At 41.5% G+C, this 9,131-nt stretch overlaps 1 long non-coding RNA gene across 1 annotated transcript; it reads left to right on the forward strand.

The window, feature by feature from the left end:
• The first annotated feature begins 367 nt into the window (after window positions 1–367).
• Window positions 368–1,381, forward strand: LOC145162606 (uncharacterized). Its single transcript, XR_013739203.1, has 3 exons — window positions 368–403; window positions 596–665; window positions 1,279–1,381. It is a non-coding gene; the product is annotated as an uncharacterized LOC145162606 (long non-coding RNA).
• The last annotated feature ends 7,750 nt before the right edge of the window (window positions 1,382–9,131 follow it).

Genomic DNA, 9,131 nt, shown 5'->3' on the forward strand with positions numbered 1-9,131 from the left:
CGGTAAAAAGACAGACGAAAACGGAGTCCGTATGAAGGAGTTACGAATTCTTCGCAGTCATTTAGCAGTCTAATCTCCTCCTACTGTTAAATTTAAGATCGGCCGAGAATTAGCCGATAGAGTCTAAATGAAAGTAGTGGAGCAGGTAGTGGAGCACTAAGCAATTAGTGGAGCAGGTAGTGGAGCACTAAGCAGGTAGTGGAGCACTAGTGGAGCACCCAGAGCACTATAAATTGAGGCTCGGGGCTGCCTCATTCTTCACACCTTCAACCCATACTTTCACTCTCTATACTCTCTCTATCCATTCAAGCTGAAGCTCTGCCCGCAAGAAGCCCGGTTTTAAGAAAAACTCGCTGTTTTATCAAGGGATAATTGTTTTTGAGAAAAACCCGCTGTAAGTAAGGTACGCCTACAAAATTTTTAATATAACTTTTAAATAATTATAGTAATGTTATTAGGTCCTTAAAATAATTATTTGGGCTATTATTATTTATATATTGAGTGTTATTTAATGCTTATATAATAATAATAATAGCTAGACTATTAATTAGTCACGGTTAACGTTAAAACTAAACTCTAGTGGTATTAATACTAGGTTTTGGTCAAGGAAAAATTGTTTTGAGATAACGAAGTGCTGTTCAAATACCGAGTCACCACCTAATCAGGTGAGTGCATAGTTACTTTCATCTTACACATAGATATGAAGTATTTTATATTAATTACGTGCTATGTGTGCATATTATCTGAATACTTGCTGCCTATGCTGATGAAAGATTTTTATACATGTTTTAAATAATTTAAACTGTATATGTATTTTATATCTACAAAAATATTGGGGTAAAACATGGGTAGATGTAATAAGACAATGTGTGATAAAATGATGAGAGGCCTCGATGTTGTTGTTATTGATTCTGTCATCTAGCGGAGTATGGATGACGACCACAGACTCTTCTAGACAGTCCAGTGGAACGCTAGCAGGCTCGCAACCTGTAGGTGTTTGTGAACGATGTGTTCACCGGTGTACTCCATCCCCCTCATGGTTGCCTTTAGGACATTTATTGCTGAGGAGACCCCTTGGCAGTAGTGTCCATCCCGATATTGATCCTTAGTCTAGGTCCCTTATGATAGGTGTTTTAGGGACGTAATGTGAGGATAACGGGAACGAGTAATCGGGTTATTGTTGATTGATGAAATTAATAAACTTATTTATTGTGGGTTGAAAACCCTACGTGCTCACCAGACTCCCAAGCCTGACCCACTCAGTTTCTTGTATTACAGGTAGTGGCGCACGAGCATAGATATGATGTTTGGGATGAGAGAATTACGGATATAGGCCTGTAGATATGAATAAATGTAGTAAGGCTTATATTGTACTGTTTATGCTTTTGATCTGTATCGAACATGACATCCCGATGTTTTTAATGAAATACATTTCTACGGAAATGCTTTGATAAGTCTTTATCATAATTTTATTTTGGGAACAAATTCCGCAACACTTTTATTTAAAATGTTACTCTGATTTTTAAACAAAGCATAAACAAAATCGGTCTTTTCTGGCCGTGAAAATGGGGATGTCACAATATACTACCGGAAGCACAGGACTCGCACTTGGATCAGGGAAAGTCACAAGGTTACCAGGAAGCTAGTGATTGATTCCGTTTTATTCTGGTATGTCATTACCATTGTTTCGGTAATGACTAGTGAGATGGGTGTTGTTCCGACCCTAGTGGTCGTATCCAAATTGAGTCCGACTACGATGAGTATGTTAATTGGTCTAGAGGACCAAGTTAGATGTAACATCTGACTTAAGTCAGAACGTTGAAATTAATGCGATCGGTAGTATCGCGCTCGTTGTTGAAAGAGATTGCGGGTAGAAATGCTACATGCTGAAATGTGATTATATCACATTAGAATATGAAGGAAGTTATATTCCATTCTGGAATTTAACTTTAAAAAGACCGAGTCTAAGCTCGCATCGTGCGATGAGAGGTCAATAGAGCACGACCCATCGGACTGTTACAATAGATAAAGGAAATTATTTATCCTAAGAAGAAGAAGGAGTCCACAATAAGGACTTATTTGGTAACTCGAAGGTTACGATTGAAAGTACAACATAGTACGATAAGCAGATGCAAGATTGGGCATCGTCTGCGGTCAAGAAAGCCATAGAGTTAAATACTCTTTCGAGGAAACATAGAAGTTACGGTTATTACCTAGGATGAAGAGATAGCGTATGGAATCATTATACAAGTCCTATTTTCGTTGATGATTCCGGGACGTAATCATCCTAAGGGGGAGATAATTGTAACGCCCGTAGATCAGAGCTAGTAAATTAAGAGACGATAAGCGTCAAAAATGACTTTTTGATAGAATATTATTTAGGATGAATAATCTTAACTAAGTTTTAGTATATGTTACAAGGATTCCGTACATATAAAGAACGCCGAAATCCGAGTTATAACGAAGAAGTTATGACCTGTCGAAGTTTCGCGGCAGAACCGGCACGACGCTGAATGACGTAAAAAGTGAATTTATGTTAGAGCGATATTTAGCCTTAGTAATCTAAACCAAAGTCGTAGAGTATGAACGCCCAAATCTGACTTCGTATGAGGAAGTTATGATTTTTCAAAGTTTTGGCTTAGCAGTGTACAACCCGAAACTCGAATTTTAGTTCGAGCGGTTTTTGGCTTACGCGACCTAAATGAGAGTTGAAGATCTCATTAATAGGAACTCAACGGTAAAAAGACAGACGAAAACGGAGTCCGTATGAAGGAGTTACGAATTCTTCGTATTCATTTAGCAGTCTAATCTCCTCCTACTGTTAAATTTAAGATCGGTCGAGAATTAGCCGACAGAGTCTAAATGAAAGTTAGTGGAGCATCAAGCAGGTAGTGGAGCACTAAGCAATTAGTGGAGCACTAAGCAATTAGTGGAGCAGGTAGTGGAACACTAAGCAGGTAGTGGAGCACTAGTGGAGCACCCAGAGCACTATAAATTGAGGCTCGGGGCTGCCTCATTCTTCACACCCTCAACCCATTCTTTCACTCTCTATACTCTCTCTATCCATTCAAGCCGAAGCTCTGCCCGCGAGAAGCCCGATTTTTGTGAAGATCTTCCAGATCTACCAAAGAATACTACTTTTACAAGTCGTGGTGTTGTCCGATCATCTTCTAATCAGGTGAGTGTATAGTCACTTTCTTCTAACACATAAATATTAAGTATTCGCTATGAAATACGTGCTGTGTGTATAATATATTGTTGTTTATTTGAGATGATTGTGGAATGGATGAATTATATAAGTTTTAATGAGTTAAACTATATTTGTATTTTGTATCTAAAAATATGTTGGGTAGAACATGGGTAGATGAGGTTGTTGGTAGGTGATAAAAGATGGGTTGGACCATGCGATAAAAGGATAAAGAGATAAACTCGTTTTAGATCTGAATGTATGGATCAGATCAGGAGGTTAGTTTTAGATCCGAGAGTATGGATCAGATCAAGATGTTAGTTTTAGATCCGAGAATATGGATTAGGTAATGAGGCAAATTTAAGATTCGGGAGTACGGATTATGTATTTTTGAACTACGTGTTCATTCGATAAGGTATCATGTGTATAGTCCCTTTTAGGAACTTGATTTTAATAAGAGTATTGATTAAAGTCTGAAATATACATATGTATGTGAAGTATTTGTTATTGTCCAAAATACGTGTTAGATATATTTGATAATATACAACGTGCGAATCAGATATGGTTCAATATGTGTTAAGATGTGTATATATGATATTATTACTTAAAACCTTGTGTTAAGTATACACTAGTTGGCGTTGCCTATACGGAAATAGTATCAAAAATTGATTATAGGCATTGTAGGCTTGCCTAGTGATGGGTTAAGACTTAAATAGGGATGTTTTAGTTCAATTAAGATTGGACTTTGGGTAGTCTCTTATTAAGAGTACGTGTGGGGTGATATTGATGATCGGTGGAGTACGTCCTACGTACAGAAGTACATTTTTATGTACGAAGTCCTTTTCAAAGCTCTGTGTCTTGGGTGCTGCTTGTGCCAGGGTACTATTATGTTCTTGGGTACGAGACTTTCGCATACCAGAGTACTATAATGTGCCAGAAGTACTATCATGTACAAAGTCTTTTTGACAATGTTGTGTGTCGGTTACCGGAGCGTACGGGAGTACTCTAGTAGTATTTCCCCATACTTTTATTTTGAGAGAGCTTTGGAGTCAGCGTTTCTTTTATGAAGTGATCAACCGAGCTTCATATGTCAGCGTTTTCTTTCATGAAGTAATTAAGGGAACTTCGTAGACTACCTAATAAAGTGTATTGGTAATAGACCACTGCTAGGTATGTCTGGTGTTATATTGCTGGATAGGGTGCGTCTGGGGGTGAAATACCTCATGTATTCAGGCCACTGCTAGGCAAAGTTCGATGTTGGATAGGGAGAGTCTGGAGGTATAATACCTCATGATAGTCGGACCACGCCTAGGCATTGTTATCTAGATAACTACCCCTGACTTAATTGTCTTGTGGTTCTTTCTTTTACGAACAAAGGTTCGTGGTGAAACTTATTCCATTCCCCTCATTTGATGTCTTTATTGATCCTCGTTTGCTGCCAGGGAATTTCCGAAGCACCTTCGTCAGTTGTTGTTCATATCGATTCCTTAGGCTAGATCTCGTAAGATCATTGTATAGGGTCAGTGTGTGGGGATCGACGGGATGGGATAGATTGTTTTAGAAATATGATTTATATGTAATATTAGTGGTTTTGCAGGATCGAGATATACATTATTATCACGTGGTTTGAACTAAGAGCTTTCGTACTCTGTGTTCCTTAGGTGATTGAGTTCACCAGGGATATTTGAACTAAGTGTTCACTAGATGTTTTGAACTATGTGTTCGCCAGAGATATTTGAACTAAGTGTTCATTAGGTGTTTTTGAACTAAGTGTTCATTAGGTGTTTTTGAACTAGGTGTTCATTAGGTATTATTGAGCGGAGTGTGTTCAATGGGTGTTCTTGAACTGGGTGTTCATTAATTATTTGAACTGCGTGTTCACCAGAGGTAATCTAAGGACCATGGCAACACTAGACTTTGTGCCAATTCCTTAGGGCAATTCTTAGGAATGAATGGGAGAAGGGTAATCGGTTCTTAGGGTAAAACTTTATGAAATAAAGGAATATAATGGGGGTGGGTAAATTGGATTGATTGTTTGATAATTAAATAATTGTATTATTGTGGGTTGAAAACCTTATATGCTCACCAGGCTCCCAAGCCTGACCCACTCAGTTTTCTTTGCATTACAGGTAACGACACAAGAGTATAAGTTGGTGGACTTGACGAGAGATTTTGGATTATAGGCCAGTAGTTATGAATAACTGTTGTAAGGTCTATTTTGTTCTGTTTATGCTTTTGGTCTGTATTGAACATGACATCCCGAGATTTTGTTATAAAATGAAAATACATTTCTTTAAAGAAATGCTTTGATAATTTTTATCATATTTTGTTTTGGGAACAAATTCCGCAATTGATTTCTTTAAAAGATTACTCTGATTTTCAAAACAAAGCATAAACAAATCGGTCTTTTCTGGCCGTGAAATTGGGGATGTCACAGAGGTGCAGTTTCTTGGGCACCTTGTCAACCAGAACGGTATTTTGGTAGATCCGTCCAAGGTGGAGGCCGTGATGAGATGGGAGGTTCCGAAGTCTCCATCTGAGATTCGGAGTTTCCTGGGATTAGCTGGCTACTATCGGAGATTCATCCGGGATTTCTCCAAGATAGCCTTACCCCTGACCAGGCTAACGAGGAAGGTCGTGGTCTTTCGTTGGGGGCCTAAGCAGCAGGCCGCGTTCAAGACACTGAGACAGAGATTGTGCGAGGCGCCAATCTTAGCCCTGCCAGAGGGAATGGAGGATTTTGTTGTGTACTGCGATGCGTCCATCTCAGGTTTGGGTGTAGTATTGATGCAGAGAGGGCATGTCATCGCCTACGTGTCGCGGCAGCTGAAGCCTCACGAGGCGAACTACCCGACGCATGACTTGGAGCTGGGGGCTGTTGTGTTCGCCCTTAAGATTTGGCGTCATTACCTCTATGGGGTTCGCTGTAAAATTTACACGGACCACAAGAGTTTGAGGTACCTCATGTATCAGCCGAATCTGAACATGAGGCAGCGTAGGTGGATGGATGTGGTAAAGGATTATGATTGTGAGATCCTTTACCATCCGGGGAAGGCCAACGTGGTGGCCGATACGCTTAGCCGCAAGGCGGTGCCGATCAGAGATATCTGCATGCGGATGACAGTGGTGACTCCGCTATTGGAGCGGATTCGGGAGGCCCAGCAGGAGGCCATGAAGGAGGAACATCGGAAGAGTGAGCGTATAGTGGGTCAGGTTTCCTCCTTTGACTATGACAGCAGGGGATTATTGACATTACACTGCAGGGTGTGGGTTCCATACCACGGAGGCGTGCGCCAGGTTTTGATGGAGGAGGCGCACAAATCCCGATTCTCCATTCATCCCGGGGCGACGAAGATGTATAGGGATCTTTGTCTGGACTATTGGTGGCTCTGCATGAAGCGAGATGTGGCATTGTACGTGGAGCGGTGCTTGACCTGCAGGAAGGTCAAGGCCGAGCATCAGAGACCACACGGCAAGATGCAGCCGTTGGATATCCCGCTGTGGAAATGGGAAGACATCACGATGGATTTTATCACCAAGCTTCCCAGGACCACCGGGGGAGTGGATTCGATCTGGGTCATCATCGATCGATTGACCAAGAGCGCCCACTTTATCCCGATTCAGGAGCGCATCTCGGCCGAGAAATTGGCCGATATCTATATCAGGGAGGTGGTGGCGTGGCACGGAGTGCCAGTTTCGGTGATTTCGAATAGGGATGTACGGTTCACTTCCAGGTTTTGGAAGAAGTTTCATGATGAGTTGGGTACTCGTCTGCACTTTATCACCGCTTTTCACCCGCAGATAGATGGTCAAAGCGAGCGGACCATCCAGACTCTGGAGGATATGTTGCGAGCATGCGTGTTACATTTCGGAGGTAGTTGGGATACCTACCTTCCACTGGCAGAGTTCTCCTACAACAACATCTACCACGCGAGTATTGATCGTCCTCCCTTTGAGATGTTATACGGGAGAAGGTGCAGGACCCCGATATGCTGGGGTGAGGTTGGCCAGAGGGTCATGGGGAGCACCGAAGTGGTGCTCAAGACGACGGAGAGGATTCGGCAGGTCCAGAGCAGGCTTCAGACTGCTCAGAGTCGGCAGAAAAGTTATGCCGACAAGCGTCGTTCAGACCTGGAGTTCCGGGTCGGGGATATGGTTCTCCTGAAGGTGTCGCCTTGGAAGGGCGTCATCCGATTCAGGAAGTGGGGCAAGTTGGGCCCCAGGTATATTGGACCGTTCAGGGTTGTAGCCCGGGTGGGCAAGGTAGCGTACAGGCTGGATCTGCCAGCCGAACTCAGTCAGATCCATATCATTTTCCACGTCTCCCAGCTGCGGAAGTGCCTGGTGGATGACTCAGCAGTGGTACCCTTAGAGGACATTCAGGTCGATGACAGCCTGACTTACATCGAGCGGCCTGTGGCAATCCTCGACCGGAAGTCGAAGGATTTGAGGAACAAGAGAGTGGAACTCGTGAAGGTGCAATGGCAGCACCGGAAGGGGTCGGAGTGGAATTGGGAGCCAGTGGACGAGATTATGGAACATTACCCCGAGCTATTTCAGGAACGAGCAGCAGACTTCGAGGACGAAGTCTAAAATAAGTGGGGGAGATTTGTAGCACCTGGTTCTTGGTACGTATTCTTTTTATTAATTCTTTAAATATTTTACACTTTTGCCCTTGGACTCGGTGAGTCGAAGGACCGACTCGCCGAGTAGAAGCGGGATGAGACGCGGGGTTTAAGCAGTTTACTCGACGAGTCGGGTCCCGGACTCGGCGAGTAGGCCATGTTTGGACAAAAACCCTAACCCGAGGGTTTGCACCTTATTTAAACACCTTAACTCGGCCTCCTTCGTCCCATTTGCTCCCAGAAGACCCCCATAGCAAACCTTAGTCGTTATTGAAGCAATCTAAGGCATTTGGAGTGATTTTGGTGCTTTTGTGATCCAAGGAAGGAAGGAAAAGCTTGAAGGAGCAAGAGGAGGCTAGAAGGATTCGGTTTTGAGCATCATTTAGAGTCTACAGAAGGTATAAAGTCTATACCTTGCTTACTCTTTTGATAGATCCCATTTTGTGGAGTTTTAGGGCTTTTTAAGCCATTTTGGTCACCAACCATGATTGCAAGCATGGTTAGGGGTTGAAGTTAGGATCTAGGTCCTTGGAATGGTTACAAGGCAGAAATTAGTGGCTTTTGTGTGACGACCATCAAATTTCGGTCAAGTCAAAGTCAAACAAAGTCAACTAGTCAAACCGGTCAACTCCATTAACCCTTGTATGATAGGGTTTACGTTATGTAATCACTGTACAATTCGCTATTTTAATGAGAAAACATCATTTGGAAAGTTCATGTGTTTGATTTTCCTTAGCCTTAACAGTGCTAAACAATGAACCAAAGCGATAAAACACTATTGCACAATCATCGGGATTGTGTAGGACACTAAATCATGGCTTAACGGGGTCTATGGACCTTGCGTTGCAAAGCCGGACACTCAAAAAGATCACAAACGAAACCTCTCGCAATCTCATTCAGACCCTACTCAAGATTACTTGACGCTAATAGGATCAAAACTCATACACTACGATATAAATTGACGTTAATAGCAACATAGTATAGTACAACGTTATAACTATAATCAAATTAAATTATGATACCATATTAAAATCAAATCAAAGTATAATGCTCTAATTAAATTTAAAAGAATCAAACTTGAATGCTATAATTAAACTTCAAATCAAAGTAGATTGTTATAATCAAATAATAACTCATCTTTTATAAAACTTCATTTTTATAAACTTTACATTAAATTTTATAAAACTCTATTTTTATAAACTTTACATTAAATTTTATAAAACTCTTATATTAATTATGTAAAAGATGCTTGTGTTAGTGGGAAATTATGAAGACCACCAAAAGCAAAAAGATTATTCCCATGGTCTCCCACTCACACC

Source organism: Lactuca virosa, chromosome 3 (genome assembly GCF_052849685.1).
Source record: "Lactuca virosa cultivar CGN04683 chromosome 3, Lactuca_virosa_CGN04683_v6, whole genome shotgun sequence".
Taxonomy (NCBI): domain Eukaryota; kingdom Viridiplantae; phylum Streptophyta; class Magnoliopsida; order Asterales; family Asteraceae; genus Lactuca; species Lactuca virosa.